This window comes from Cryptomeria japonica, chromosome 7 (assembly GCF_030272615.1).
Source record: "Cryptomeria japonica chromosome 7, Sugi_1.0, whole genome shotgun sequence".
Classification (NCBI taxonomy): Eukaryota; Viridiplantae; Streptophyta; class Pinopsida; order Cupressales; family Cupressaceae; genus Cryptomeria; species Cryptomeria japonica.
This window is the reverse complement of record NC_081411.1, coordinates 747,507,902-747,523,468: the sequence shown is the minus strand read 5'-3', so window position 1 is coordinate 747,523,468 and position 15,567 is coordinate 747,507,902. Positions and strand designations below refer to the sequence as shown.

The following is a 15,567-nucleotide window of genomic DNA, read 5'->3' as shown; positions in this document are numbered from 1 at the left end:
GTTGTGTGTTTAATTATTCTCTTTTCGAGTAGTTAATGAAAATTTAATGTGTCGTGTTGATTAAAGGGAATTAAGAATAAATTATATTAGAATCATTTTTGTGGTTGATTAATTAATCGATTATTTTTAATTGTCTAAGTTAGAGTGAATATTGAATTATTAATGAAAGTTGAATTATATTCGACTTGAGTAATTGTTTAAAAAAGAAAAATAAGACCATTGTTTTTATAAAGTGATAAATCAAATTTTATTAAGCTAGCAAAATCAGAGTATTTATTTATTACCATATGGTGGAATTAAATGTGTTATGCATTTTTTGAAAAAGGATTATTATTTTCCAAATTTTGGAGATTTCTAACCTTACAATGGATTTTTGAAATTTCGATTGGGAAGGATTTGCTTGGAGAGATTTTGTGGGTAGAAGCTTGTTGGATTCGAGCGAGAAAACTCTTGTTGCTATTTGGTTTTCGTGAGTTCTTTCGAAGTCTTTGACTCCATGTTTCATTTTGAAATTCTTCAACTTGAAGGTGAGTTTATTTGTTTTCTCCCTTGATTCTTTATGAAATTGTGTAATTCTAGTTGCAAATGGATAACAAATGGATTTAGAACCTTTCTCTAACTTGAATTTTGGATATTAATTTAGATTTGAATTTGTATGCTTCATTTTTTTAAAATGAGAGTTGCTTTAGGGAAAAGCTGCCCAAATTTCTATGTATGCCCAAAAGTGAATTTTATTTCAAAAGTGTGATGTTGTGCACGTATCAACCAATGGGGTTTAATAAATTTTTGATTTGGCGAGTTTTAATTTTTTGAGTTTTTTAAAGTCCATCAATGGTGGATGACTTCCAAAACTTGGTTATTGGTCTCCTTAGACTTTTTGAAAAATGTGAATTTGATGTTTTAAATGTGAAATTGTTATGTGGAATAATGATATTATATATGAAAATTTCATTTGTGGATTGAATCGGATCCGGTCTCCTAGCGTTAGGGCCAATTGAGTAATTGAATACATTTACTGGAAATGAATTGTTGGCATGAGTTCATTGCGTGAATTTAAAAAAAATCAGTCAAAACAAAATAAGAGTAAATGTTATATATGTTTGTAATCTTTAATTTGTAAATTCTTAATTTTTATTCGGAATATGGTGTTAGATGAAATTCGATTTTAAAAAGAATTATTAGTTTTGTAATTAATATATCAATATATTTATACTATGTATGTTGAATTTATTATATGAATAAAATACTATGTATTTTGAATTTATTATATGAAGAAAATGTTAAATATTGATTTGATGTAAATGCAAATTAGTTGTGCAAATGAAATTTATATTGTTAGCCATTAATTACGTTTAGTCGATATGTTTTTGAATTGGAAATATTATTTTGATTTATATATCGAATTTAATTTTCAAAAGTATTTTAAATGTTAATTTCATTATTTTGAGATTTGAAATTTAACTGATATTTGTTATAGCCAAATTGGCTTAAATTGAAATGATTATATATTTGTTTTTAAATGATGTGTTGCTCCTTAATATGGATTTTATTATCATGAAAGAGTCAATTATTCTCCTTCAACGGTGTGTCTACTGTGTTTGTACATATATACATATGTGGTTCGTTGATGCAGGAAATTGTAGGCACAAGTACATCGTATAGGTACGAGGTATTGTCTCTAGCTGGCTCTACAGGTATAAGCGTACCTAATTAACCTAATGGAAGTGGAGGAGGTGGTTTTAAGTTGCTAATCTTGTTCCTCTCAATTGTTAGTGTCGCCAATCTTTTTTTTTCCCTATTGCTTCGCCAAGTAGGCCACTTTTTCGACGTTGGTATGTGTGTCATGTTTTATTTTTGTTTCAGTTAAGTGTTGTGTTTTATGCGTTTTGTGTGTTTAATTATTCTCTTCTTGAGTAGTTAATGAGAATTTAATGTGTCGTGTTGATTAAATGGAATGAAGAATAAATTATATTAGAATCATTTTTGTGGTTAATTAATTAATTGATTATTTATAATTGTCTAAGTTAGAGTGAATGTTAAATTATTAGTGAAAATTAAATTATATTTGGTTTGAATAATTGTTTAAAAAAAAAAAATAAGACCATTGTTTTTATAAATTGATAAATCAAATTTTATTAAGCTAGCAAAATCAGAGTATTTATTTATTACCATATGGTGGAATTAAATGTGTTATGCATTTTTGGAAAAAAGATTATTATTTTCCAAATTTTGGAGATTTCCAACCCCACAATGGATTTTTGAAATTTGGATTGGGAAGGATTTGCTGGGAGAGATTTTGTGGGTAGAAGCTTGTTCGATTCAAGCAGGAAAAATCTTGTTGCTACTTGGTTTTTGTGAGTTCTTTCAGGGTCTTTGACTCCAAGTTTCATTTTGAAATTTTTAAACCTGAAGGTGAGTTTATTTGATTTCTCTCTTGTTTCTTTATGAAATTGTGTAATTCTAGTTGCAAATGGATAGCAAATGGATTTAGAATCGTTGTCCAACTTGAATTTTGGATATTAATTTAGATTTGAATTTGTATGCTTCATTTTTTTATAATGAGAGTTGCTTTAGGGAAATGCTGCCCAGATTTCTATGTATGCCCAGAAAGTGAATTTTATTTCAAAATTGTGATATTGTGCACCCATCAACCAATGGGTTTTAAGAAATTTTTGATTTGACAAGTTTTAAATTTTTGAGTTTCTGAAGGTCCATCAATGGTAGATGACTTGCAAAACTTGGTTATAGGTCTCCTTAGAATTTTTGAAAAATGTGAATCTGATGTTTTAAATGTGAAATTATTATGTGGAATAATGCTATTATATATGAAAATTTCATTTGTACATTGAATCGGATCCATTCTCCTAATGTTAGGGTCAATTGAGTAATTGAATACATCTACTGGAAATGAATTGTTGGCATTAGTTATTTGTGTGAATTTTAAAAAAAAAACCATTCAAAACAAAATCACGATATAAATTTGTTATTATAAAAAAAATAAAAAATAAGACCATTATTTTCATAAATTGATAAATCAAATTTTATTAAGCTACCAAAATCAGAGTATTTATTTATTACCATATGGCGGAATTAAATATGTGTTATGCATTTTTTGAAAAAAGGTTATTATTTTCCAAATTTTGGAAGATTTCCAATCCTACAATGGATTTTTGAAATTTTGATTGGGAAAGATTTGTTTGGAGAGATTTTGTGGGTAGAAGTTTGTTGGATTCGAGTGGGAAAACTCTTGTTGCTACTTGGTTTTCGTAAGTTCTTTCAGAGTCTTTGACTCGATGTTTTATTTTGAAATTCTTCAACCTGAAGGTTTGTTTATTTGATTTCTCCCTTGATTCTTTATGAAAATGTGTAATTCTAGTTGCAAATGGATAGCAAATGGATTTAGAACCTTTCTCCAACTTGAATTTTGGATATTAATTTAGATTTGAATTTGTATGCTTTATTTTTTTAAAATGAGAGTTGCTTTAGGGAAATGCTACCCAAATTTCTATGTATGTCCAGAAAGTAACTTTTATTTTAAAAGTGTGATATTGTGGACCCATCAACCAATGGGTTTTAAGGAATTTTTGAGTTTCTGAAGGTCCATCAATAGTAGATGGCTTGCAAAACCTGGTTATTGGTCTCCTTAGACTTTTTGAAAAATGTGAATATGATGTTATAAATGTGAAATTATTATGTGGATTAATGATATTATATATGAAAATTTGATTTGTACATTGAATCAGATTTGTTCTCCTAATGTTAGGGTCAATTGAGTAATTGAATACATCTACTGGAAATGAATTGTTGGCATGAGTTATTTGTTATTTATGTGCAATGCGTAATATTTTATATTATTTTTAAATTCGATATAGATATAGATATGTAATTTATAATTTATAATTTATAATTTTTATTCAGAATATTGTGTTAGATGAAATTCGATTTAAAAAAGAATTATCAGTTTAATAATTAATATATAAATATATTTATACTATGTATTTTGAATTTATTATATGAAAAAAATGTTATATATTGATTTGATGTAAATGCAAATGAGTTATCCAAATGAAATTTATATTGTTAGCCATCAATTATGTTTAATCGATATGACTTTGAATTGGAAATATTATTTTGATTTATATATTGAATTTAGTTTTCAAAAGTATTTCAAATGTTAATTTCATTATTTTGAAATTTGAAATTCAACTGATATTTGTTATAGCCAAATTGGCTTAAATTGAAATGATTATATATTTGTTTTTAAATGATCTGTTGTTCCTTAATGTGAAATTTATTATCATGAAAAAGTCAGTTATTTTCCTTCAACGGTTTGTCTACTATGTTTGTATATATATGCATATGTGGTTCGTTGATGCAGGAAATTGCAGGTACAAGTACACCATATAGGTACAAGGTATCATCTCCAATTGGCTCCACAAGTATGAGCATACCTAATTAACCTAGTGGAAGTGGAGGAGGTATATTTAAGTTGCTAATGTCGTCCCGAGCCTTGCTCAATTGTGAGTGTCGTCAATCTTTTGTTTTCTCTGTCAGTTCGCCAAGTAGGCCACTTTTTTGACGTTGGTATATGTGTCATGTTCTATTTTGGTTTTAGTTGAGTGTTGCGTGTTATGTGTTTTGTTTGTTTAATTATTCTCTTCTTGAGTAGGTAAAAAGAATTTAATGTGTCGTGTTGATTAAAGGGAATTAAGAATACATAATATTAGAATCATTTTTGTGGTTAATTAATTAATCGATTATTTTTAATTGTCTAAGCTAGAGTGAATGTTGAATTATTAGTGAAAGTTAAATTATATTTGGCTTGAGTAATTGTTTAAAAAAAAGAAATAAGACCATTGTTTTTATAAATTAATAAATCAAATTTTATGAAGCTAGCAAAATCAAAGTATTTATTTATTACCATATGGTTGAATTAAATGTCTTATGCATTTTTTGAAGAAGGATTATTAATTTCCAAATTTTGGAGATTTCCAACCCTATAATAGATTTTTAAAATTTTGATTGGGAAGGATTTTCTTGGAGAGATTTTGTGGGTAGAAGCTTCTTGTATTCGAGTGGGAAAACTCTTGTTGCTACTTGGTTTTCGTGAGTTCTTTGGGAGTCTTTGGCCCCGTGTTTCATTTTGAAATTATTCAACTTGAAGGTGAGTTTATTTGATTTCTTCCTTGATTCTTTCTGAAATTGTGTAATTCTAGTTGCAAATGGATAGCAAATGGATTTAGAACCTTTCTCCAACTTGAATTTTGGATTTTAGTTTAGATTTGAATTTGTATGCTTCATTTTTTTAAAATGAGAGTTGCTTTAGGGAAATGCTGCCCAAATTTCTATGTATGCCCAGAAAGTGAATTTTATTTCATAAGTGTGATGTTGTGCACCCATCAATCAATGGGTTTTTAAAGAATTTTTGATTTGGCAAGTTTTAATTTTTTGAGTTTTTGAAGGTCCATCAATGGTGGACGGCTTCCAAAACCTGGTTATTGGTCTCCTTGGACTTTTTGAAAAATTTGAATCTGATGTTTTAAATGTGAAATTATTATATGGAATAATGATATTATATATGAAAATTTCATTTGTGGATTGAATCGGATCCGTTCTCCTAGCGTTAGAGCCAATTGAGTAATTGAATACATTTACTGGAAATGAATTGTTGACATGAGTTATTTGTGTGAATTTAAAAAAAAAAAAAACCCAGTCAAAACAAAATCACAGTAAATGTTATTTCTATAATTTGAAAATTCGTAATTTTTATTCGGAATATGGTGTTAGATGAAATTCGATTTTAAAAAGAATTATCAGTTTACTGATTAATATATAAATATATTTATACCATGTATTTTGAATTTATTATATGAAGAAAATGTTAAATATTGATTTGATGTAAATGCAAATTAGTTGTGCAAATGAAATTTATATTGTTAGCCATCAATTACGTTTAGTCGATATGACTTTGATTTGGAAATATTATTTTGATTTATATATCGAATTTAGTTTTCAAAAGTATTTTAAATGTTAATTTCATTATCTTGAAATTTGAAATTCAACTGATATTTGTTATAGCCAAATTGGCTTAAATTAAAATGATTATATATTTGTTTTTGAATGATGTGTTGTTCCCTAATGTGAATTTTATTATCATGAAAGAGTCAGTTATTGAAATAGTTGCAATTAGAGATTGTTAGTTTTAAGTATATTTTGAGTGATTGTTTTGATTTCTTAACATGGATGAATTTAGAGTGCAAGTAGATTCGTTTTAAGTGTTTACTTTGATTGGTGAATTTTTGGTGTTGATTTGGTAAAGTCATTTTCGTGTCATGATGGCATGTTGTTGAATATCAGTTTATTGTGCAAGTTGATTTGGTTAAGTTTTGGTTGTGGTCGTACATGCTTTATTGTGGTTTTGGTCTTGTTTTGTGGATAGACTAGTTGTTTGTTTCACACTTCCAATTGATTTAACTTTGGTAGAAGGTTTGTTTAATCAAGTTGTCCTTCAGTTTTTCTTTTTGAACTCCTTATGTTGGTTGGCTTTTGAATATCGGTTTATTGTGTGTTGGTAAACAGATTTGTCATTGCGGTCGTTTACCTAAAACCGACCCTGTTTGCTCGATGAGCAGTGACAAATGTTCCAACAGTTGGAGAGATTGTTTTGTGAAACATGATCTTCCTCTACGTTTGAGAGGGGCAACTCCCTCGTATGATAGGGGTGTTTATGATTTTCGTGTACTTTTAACCTGAAAGTACATAAAGGAGAAAATATAGAACTTAAACAAGATTAATAACAAAAACCCTACTAGAAGACATACAAACAACAAATAGGATTCCATAAATGATAATAATCACAAAAGGGGTTACCACCAAAAAGGTTAGCCATGCAACAATGATGAAAGAAATACAATAAACCTCGACACACGAAGAGATAGGTTGTACTAGCACATGCAAGTCAAGATACCATGAAATGATGTGTTTCATCAATGGATTTCACCAATACATAAAGGGATCACTAATTCAACATACACAAAATTAGCAACAATAACTCATGAATACATTCAAGACACACGAACTTAATGCATTCTTCATTATTCTTTTTGAAAATATACAAGTTCAAAAACCCCTTAGTCAAAGGTATGAATATCAAAAGATCTCACTTAGTTTCTCTACAAAAATTCTGCGGAGTTTTCCCCCTCTGTCAGAGTCCCCCCCCCCACTTTTACATTACCAATAGCCTTGTATTTATAGGCTTCCCAGGATAACCATCTTAGTAACTAACTTTATTCTTGGGTTAATAACTAACTCTTTTCTGCGTAAATCTCAATGAGTTAGTAACTTACACACTTATGCACAGAAAAAGTCAACTTCCTAACCTTTAGTTACGATAAGTGAGTTAAATCACTTTTACAAAAGAACATCTTGAAACATAAAACTTTAGAAAAACTTTCAAGTTAGGATTGCAATGAGGCTCTTATCCAAGTTCATCTTATTCATTCACCAATTTCCTCACGACTCAAACCTTGACTTTTATACTTGATTTTGCACAAATATTCAAAAGATGAACATAAGCCACATCATTTGAGTTGTTGCATATACTCTTAAACTCATATTTTTATGTGATGTACGAGCACCAAGTAGATACATTCACCAATGTCTTTTCCCATTCTTACATGGGTTTAAATGATGCCATCCTCTCTGGTATGAACATAAGTGCTTGTCCACAACTTTGAGTCATTTCTCAAGAGATTTAATTGGCAAGACTTTGATCCTTTTCATAACACAATAAAACCATCCTCATCTTTAGATAACTTTGAGTCATATACATATCTAGAATAAGATATTGATATCCCACATGAATTTACTACAAAATTGGTTGAAGAGATCCATGGTTATTCTGTCAAATGATGAACGCCCACATGCTGGTTCAAAGCTTTCAATTTGGCCCAAGGTGTTCTGAAACCTTCGCAATAGAACAATTTTGTGCACATCTAGAATTCCATGTGAGCTTATTTTATGAAGGCATTTTGTCAAACGGTTTGCTTACCTTGTCTAAACTTCTACACTCTGCAGCATATGACATTTTGTCAAACATGTCATGCCGTGAGATGACATCAATTTGAGGCATTCAATCAAACAATTTGCATGTGGTTGATATGCTTTGATGGATGTTAATACCCCATTTCAAAGTTTTTCTTTATTTTTGACAAATTCATTTTGTGGATATCCTGCAATCATCGGATTTCATGAGACCACATTTCTGCAATCAAAGCATGTCGTGAGATGACGTTTCTTTGAAGAATTTTGTCAAACGGTTAGCGTGCCTTGTGCATTACCTATGCTCCCACGATGCATTCATGTCTGCCATGGTGTATTGTCAACAGTTCACGTGCCACATCAATGCTTCCATGGTTTGCATTTGCCGAGTGACATATTTCTTTGAGGAGGTTTGTCAAACAGTTAAACGCCTTGTCTATGCTTCCACTATTGCATTTCACATGGTGTTTTGCCAAACACTCCACATGCATTGTCTACGCCTCCACATTCTGCAACATGTCTACCAGAGCAGCCGTGACTACAACATCTAACGCAATCCCTATCTCTTTTTATATTTTGATGAATGTCCATATCGTGGCCAAAAACTTCCATTTTAACACATACCAAAATGATGGTTGCAAAGTTGATGGAATTAGGCTATACACTTGTCAATACATCTCTTTAGAGAATTTTATCAAATAGTTCGCAACGAAGTTCATATTCAGCCTTAGGAGCATCTGGCCTTTGAGAGCCACCTTCAGAACCACCTTGAGAACCAAAAGATGACCCACCAGATTGTTGGTTGATATGTTGGCCAATTTTCAAAGATGCCCTAGTTGCCGCATATGTTTTTGCAATGATCTCATCAACATTATCACTAGACATTGCCTTCTTCAAATTAGCTACAACTGACTCTATTTCAGGGACTTTCTGAAGGAATTTTATCCTTTTGATCACTCAAACTCTTCTCTACATTGTATATTGTGTTGTTTGCACTGTTCCTAGCATCAATTAGTTTCTTCTTTTCTTGATCTTTCTGAGCATGCAACTCAGCCTCTCTAACCATCTTTTGAATCTCATCTTCTGACAATCCTCCAGATGACTTAATTGTAATAGCCTACTCTTTATTAGTGGCCTTATCTTTGGCATTCACAGTAACAATGCCATTTGCATCTATGTCAAAAGTGACTTCAATTTGGGGAACACCCCTAGGGCTGGAGGAATACTGACTAGTTCAAACTCCCCTAAAAGTTTATTGTCGGAAGCCATTTCACGCTCGCCTTGCAATACTTTGACTCCTACCTGAGTCTGACCATCTACAGCAATTGAAAAACCTGACTTTTCTTGGTTGGAATTGTTGTGTTTCTGTTAATGAGCCTTGTAAAAACTCCACCAAGAGTTTCAATTCCTAGGGATAGAGGTGTGACATCCAAGAGTAATAGTTCCTTAACATCACCACAGAGAATACCACCTTGAATAGCAGCTCCCATAGCAACAACTTCATCTGGGTTAACACCTTTGCTTGGTTGTTTGCCAAAGATCTCAGAAACAATTTCTTGAACCTTTGGAACTCTTGTCATTCCTCCTACGAGAAGCACTTTGTCCACTTGTTTTATTGAGATGCATGCATCTTTCAGGCAACTCTTGCAAGGTTCTCTGGTTTGCTCAATGAGGTGATTAACCAGATTCTCAAACTTTGATCGAGTCAAAGTAATATTCAAATGTTTGGCCCCAGATGCATCTGCTGTGATAAATGGTAGATTAATATCCATCTGAGAAGAAGAAAAAGAAGAAAGCTCTACCTTAGCTTTCTCGGCAGCCTCACACAACCTTTGCAAGGGCAACTTGTCCTTGGACAAGTCAATGCTTTCAGATTTCTTAAATTCATAAACCAAATAGTCAAGCAGATTTCTTTGCAGAGGAGATGGGAGATTGCAACGGAGTTAACTAGCGTTAATTCTGTCGTGCTTGCATACCGTGATGAGGTGACATACACAAGATGTCCATGCTTCACATTTTGAGACAATGCGATACATATCCTGCAATCATTTCAATTGGTACTCCTCCATTTGCTCTGCGATGTATGGCCTGTTTGCACTTACCATATTCTGCAATTATAAGAGGTTAAGAATGCTACAAAAGTGAGCATTTCTAACCTTCTTGACAAAGTGGGGCCCGCGAGGTTAAGAAATAAGGTTAAGAATGCTCAATTTGAGCATTCTTAACCTTTTCTTTTTCATTTATGAGCGGTTAGAAATATGGGTTATAAATGCTCAAAAAGTGAGCATTTTTAACCTTCTTGGCAAAATGTTAAAAAATGAGGTTAAGAATGCTAAAAAAGTGAACATTTCTAACCTTCTGCTTCAAAGACTGTGATTTTGACCTTGGAAACCATTGAGCAGAGAGGGGAACCAAGGAGGAATGCAACTGATGCTTTTAGACAACTTTTTATCACAAATGACTAGACATATTAAATTATTATTTGAGAAATATTTTAAACTTATTGTTTTGGCTGGAGAAAAATGACATAACTTACAAACGGTAGGGAGTTAGGTCTTGAAATTTGAAACACGCATCAATGGTAGGGAAATGGGTCCACACAATTATTTACACCTCATGGCGAATCCTAGGATGAGATATTTTAATCATTTTGGGGCAACAAACATCAAAAATTGAAAGTTTAAAATATGACAAAGTATGAACTGAGTTCAAGTGAAAGTTGGCCACGTGAAACAAAATGATGCTTAGATCTTGACTGTCAACTGATTTCCCTCAATTTGTAGTAATTCTCAAAATTCATCCACTTTTCATATTTTGACAAGCAACGACCATGGATCACGTGCTCATTGGTTAAGCATAAACAGCTATTGGATCTTTACTCGACACTGAGACCGATTTGAAGTTCAAATTTTGTGTAGGCCAAATATGGGGGCAACATTGTGCAAGTTGATTTGGTTAAATTTTGGTTGTGGTCGTACATGCTTTAATGTGGTTTTGGTTTTGTTTTGTGGATAAATTAGTTATTTGTTTCACACCTCCAATTGATTTAACCTTGGTAGAAGGTCTATTTAATCAAATTGTCCTTCAATTTTTCTTTTTGAACTCCTTATGTTGGTTGGCTTTTGTGTAGTGTCATAAGGAAGAGTGGCTTTCGAGTGGGGGCCGCACCCAAAGAGGTAGCAGGATAACCCATTGAAAGTTGAGTTATAAGTGATCTTAATTAAAAAAATGGGGGGTTGGGTTCTACAAACACTAATCAAGATAAATTGTGCCCCACTCATGGTTGAGTGCTAGTATAGACTCGGGATGTAGTGGGAAGGCTTGGTGTAGTACCATTCCTTGTTTGAACTTATTAGATTCATATTTTATTATTGTTTGTTTTCAATGGATACATTACCATGATGTGTTATTCAAACTTATATGATATTATTTCATGCTTTATCTAGATATGAGATGCATAATTTATTTGCAGTATTTGAGTACTTGTGATTTATGATATTTTATGGATTATTGCTATGTACTGATACTTTACTTTATCTATGCAATGTGTAATTATATGTTTTGTGTCTGCAAGTGTATTGGATGTAAGGGGACAATTTTCCTTCACCCATTTCGGTGAGACAGGGAATGTAGCGATTCTCCTTCATCGGTGTGTATGTCGTGTTTTCTATATTGTATATATGCATGTGTGGTTCGGTGATGCAGGATATTGTAGGTACAAGTACCAGGTAGGTACGAGGTTTTGTCTCCATCCGACTTCACAGGTTTGAGCGTGCCTTATATTTTCCGATGGAAGTGGAGGAGATAGTAGTTGACTCTATTTTTACTTAGTTACACTCTTGTGAGTGTCATCAGTTGGTCGTCCTGTTAATTTGTTCGACTTTCATATTTTGTCGTTTGATCTTTTTATGAGTATTTGCTTGAGGTTTGTTCAGTTTGTGTGTTTTAGTGGATTTAAATTAATTAATTAAATTTATGGAGTTATCTCATAGTTGGTATTTTTATTATGTATTTTATGTATTGAGATTATAAATTTAGTTAATTAAAAGAAGTTATTAAATGAAGTTGCAATCTGCAAGATATTGGAAATTATATTTTATTTAAATTTTAGTGAAAAATAAATTAGATTAATTTCATTTATAGTTTCCTAGAATTTTAAATAAATAAAAGAATAAATAATTGAATAAAAGAATTAATTAGAATTAAAGTATTGCTTTAATTTCTTTATTAAAAAAAATTAATTAATTTGCATGAGAAAAGAAAAGAAAGAAAAATGATTTTTAATTATTGCATGTTAACTTATCCTTTGTTATAAAATTAGAAAAAAAAATAAAATTGTTTTTATTACTAAATTTAGGTTTTTGGGAAAAAGATATTCAACCTAGAATTTTAGTTTAAAAAGGGGAATAGGTCTTTATTTTAAGGGATAACAGGAAAGAGGTTAGGGATTTAAGGAAGATAAATTTATTTGGAAACTTGTTTAAGGATTGACTCTCTTCTACAAATTTCTTCCAGGAAAGCTATACCAGGTTGGGGTGGTTTCTTTTGATTGTTTGTTTTTAAGAAAATATTTTTATTTCTTCTGTCCTTCTGAATGATGTGTGTGTTAAGATGTTTGTCAAATCTAAAATCCTGTCTGATTATTTTATATTCTTGGCTAAAGTCTATTCCTGAAGTTAATTTTTGGTTTATGGTAAGAAGTTATTTTCTGGGTGTTTTTAGATTAAAACTTTGAGAAGATTAAGAAAAGTTATTATGGCAAATTTTGCCAAGATTTTTATTATGCATGAAAATTGCAAGATTTGGGAGAAATGAGATTTACCAGAGAAAATACTCCCTCTTGTTTGGTTGTTGTTTTGATATTTTGTTATGGTTGTTCTGTCAATATTTGTATATCTCTGGGTAATTATTTAGTTACTATGGTAATGAATTTAATTTTAATTAAATTTATTGGGTTATTAAAAGTTATGGGGAAATTGTTTTATTTTAGTATTTTGGAGAAAATCTGTATTAATTAGATTCCCTAGAAATAAATTTAATGTTTTTTTTAGGTTATTGGAATTTAAAAAAAAAAAAAATTAAATTAAATTAAAATAAAATTAAATAAAAAAATTATATATATATTATGTGGTTTTAATTATGTTATTTTGGAAATGAAAGATATTTCAAAATTAAATCTTCTTTTTATTATATATTTTAATGTGATAATTATATAATATTATATTCGTAGAATATATATATTTATGTAATTATATTATATTATTATATATAATTTTTAATTTGAAATTTAATTTAGATTATTGATACAATCTAATCGGGTTTATTTGTAAAGTAATCATGAACATATAATTAGGGGGTTAATTTTTATGTGATTTTATTTAACCTTATTGGACAAATGACAACATTGATTTCCTTGTATTAATATAGTTGTATTTTCTTATTTTCTGGAAAATCTTTAATTGCAAGTATTTTATGCTTTTGGCTGTTTAAAGAAAAGATTGTCTGTATTAGAATTTTGTGTAAATGGTATTTGCAGTCAAGCTTAATTTTGTTGCAATTCTGGTTGAGTTGTCGTTATGTCATATGTTGATATATCCCCTTGGTCAGGTGTTGTTGTATAACCCTGTTGATATGAGCCATTGTGTGTTTTGTTTCAAATGGTCAATCCTGGGTTAGTGATTGTGTATCCTTCACCTGTGGTTTGTCAGGATTATATATGACTGTCTGTTTCTCCATAGAGTTCTCGTAGAGAGTGACCTTTTCTGTTAGTTTCCTATGAGAGAGAGTGGCTTTAGAGCGGGGGCAGCGCCCGAAGTGGATGACATGATAACCCTTCGAAAGTCAGTTAAGAAGTGATAACCTAATAATTGATTAGGGGGTGGGTAGATTTAATATTAATTAAGATAATGCACCTCGTGCATAGGTGAGTGCTAGTACATGGCTCATAATGTTGCGAGAAGACCTAGAATGACAAACTTACCACCTTGTCTTCACGAAAGGATTGGTAGGGTCCGCATGAGACTTAGTTGGAACCAGAGGTTTGGGAGAGGTTACCAAGACAGTGAGTCGGAACCTATGGAGGTTGTATCATGTTATTTATCTTAAGCTATGCGATGACACTCTCTCTTTAGAGTCACTAGTGTTTGTGAGTTGAGTCACATGGATGTTTGTGGAGTCATGTAGTTCTTTCGTACTTTTCTTATTTTGCTTGCTTGAGGGTTTTGTACTATCTCCTAGCACAGTGGGGTGGTTCCATTTCGGGATCACATGGTTGAGTGGTAGTACCACTTCCCATCAGATGTTCTAGATTGTATCTTCCGGTGAGGAAAGACTTCGCTGGTGTTTCTTGGTTCGTGGTTCATGTACCAGCTCATGTTCGTGATCATTGTTCAGTTGAGATCTTGTGGTCATTGTATCAGACTTTTATGTAACCTTGATATTGTAACTTTGTAATCCGTGGTATTTTTGGAAGTCATGTATTTATGGATATTGTAATATTATGTTAGTGGAATGTATGTTAATTCAGTTGCTTTGATCTTTTGTATAGATGGTTTATGGATAAATAAATGCTTTGGAAGACTTTGGTTCTTTCATTTTTGAATTTAGATGTATGTGTAGTTTTAATCTTACACATTTAATTTACCTAATTAAATGGACAATTGGATTAACCATGGTGTTAATATAATCTACGTATTAAACTTCGTTGGTAACCCTTAGGAAATCATGTGTTAGACTTCTGCTGTGTTATTAAATGTGCTATTGTTATAATTAATGCACTTAATCTTTAAAAAAAAATATTTCACCCTTTAGTTGCCTAGTTGTGTTGTTTTCCTTTAGGGTTCCTGGTGGGGCATTACACTTGGAATGACAAACTAACTACCTAGTCTTGACGAAATGTTTGTTGGGTACCGCATGAGACATGGATGGGGGCCGGAGGTTTGGGAGAGGCTACCAGGGTAACCCAGGATGGGGGTCGGAGCCTATGGAGGCTTGCCAGAGACCATACCAGCTATGCGATGACACTCTTCCCTTATGTTCACTAGTGTGTAGTCATGTGTTAGATTTTCTTGGAGAACTCTTGTGAGAGTCATGCTTGTATGTTTATGTCTTGTGTAAGTACCTGATGTTAATGTGAGACCATGTGATGCTTTGTTGTGGCTTGATTGAGGGCCTTAGTACTATCTCCTAACACGAAGGAGTTTTTCCTTTTTAGGCCACATGGTTGGGTGGTAGTGCCACTTTCCATTGGGTATTTTGCTCGTGCCTTCTTGCGATGGATTAGCTTTGCAGGTGCTCTAGTTGTTATTTTTATATTTAATCTATTCCATGTTTCAGATAGATCCTTTTGTTCTTCTCGGATCATTCATGTATCTCTTGGACCCTACGTGGTCATATGTATCATTTGTTTATGTACGCCTTGATGTCAGGTTGTAATTGATGTAATCTTTATGTATTTTTCATCTTTTATTTATTAGAGTGGTCTTGCACTTGAACCGGATCCGAAGATGTAGCCCATTAGGGGTGAAC

General features: G+C 31.7%; 1 pseudogene; it reads right to left on the bottom strand.

Moving 5' to 3' along the window:
* Nucleotides 1-8,721: 8,721 nt before the first annotated feature.
* Nucleotides 8,722-10,435, bottom strand: LOC131039795 (heat shock 70 kDa protein, mitochondrial-like; annotated as a pseudogene).
* Nucleotides 10,436-15,567: the final 5,132 nt, after the last annotated feature.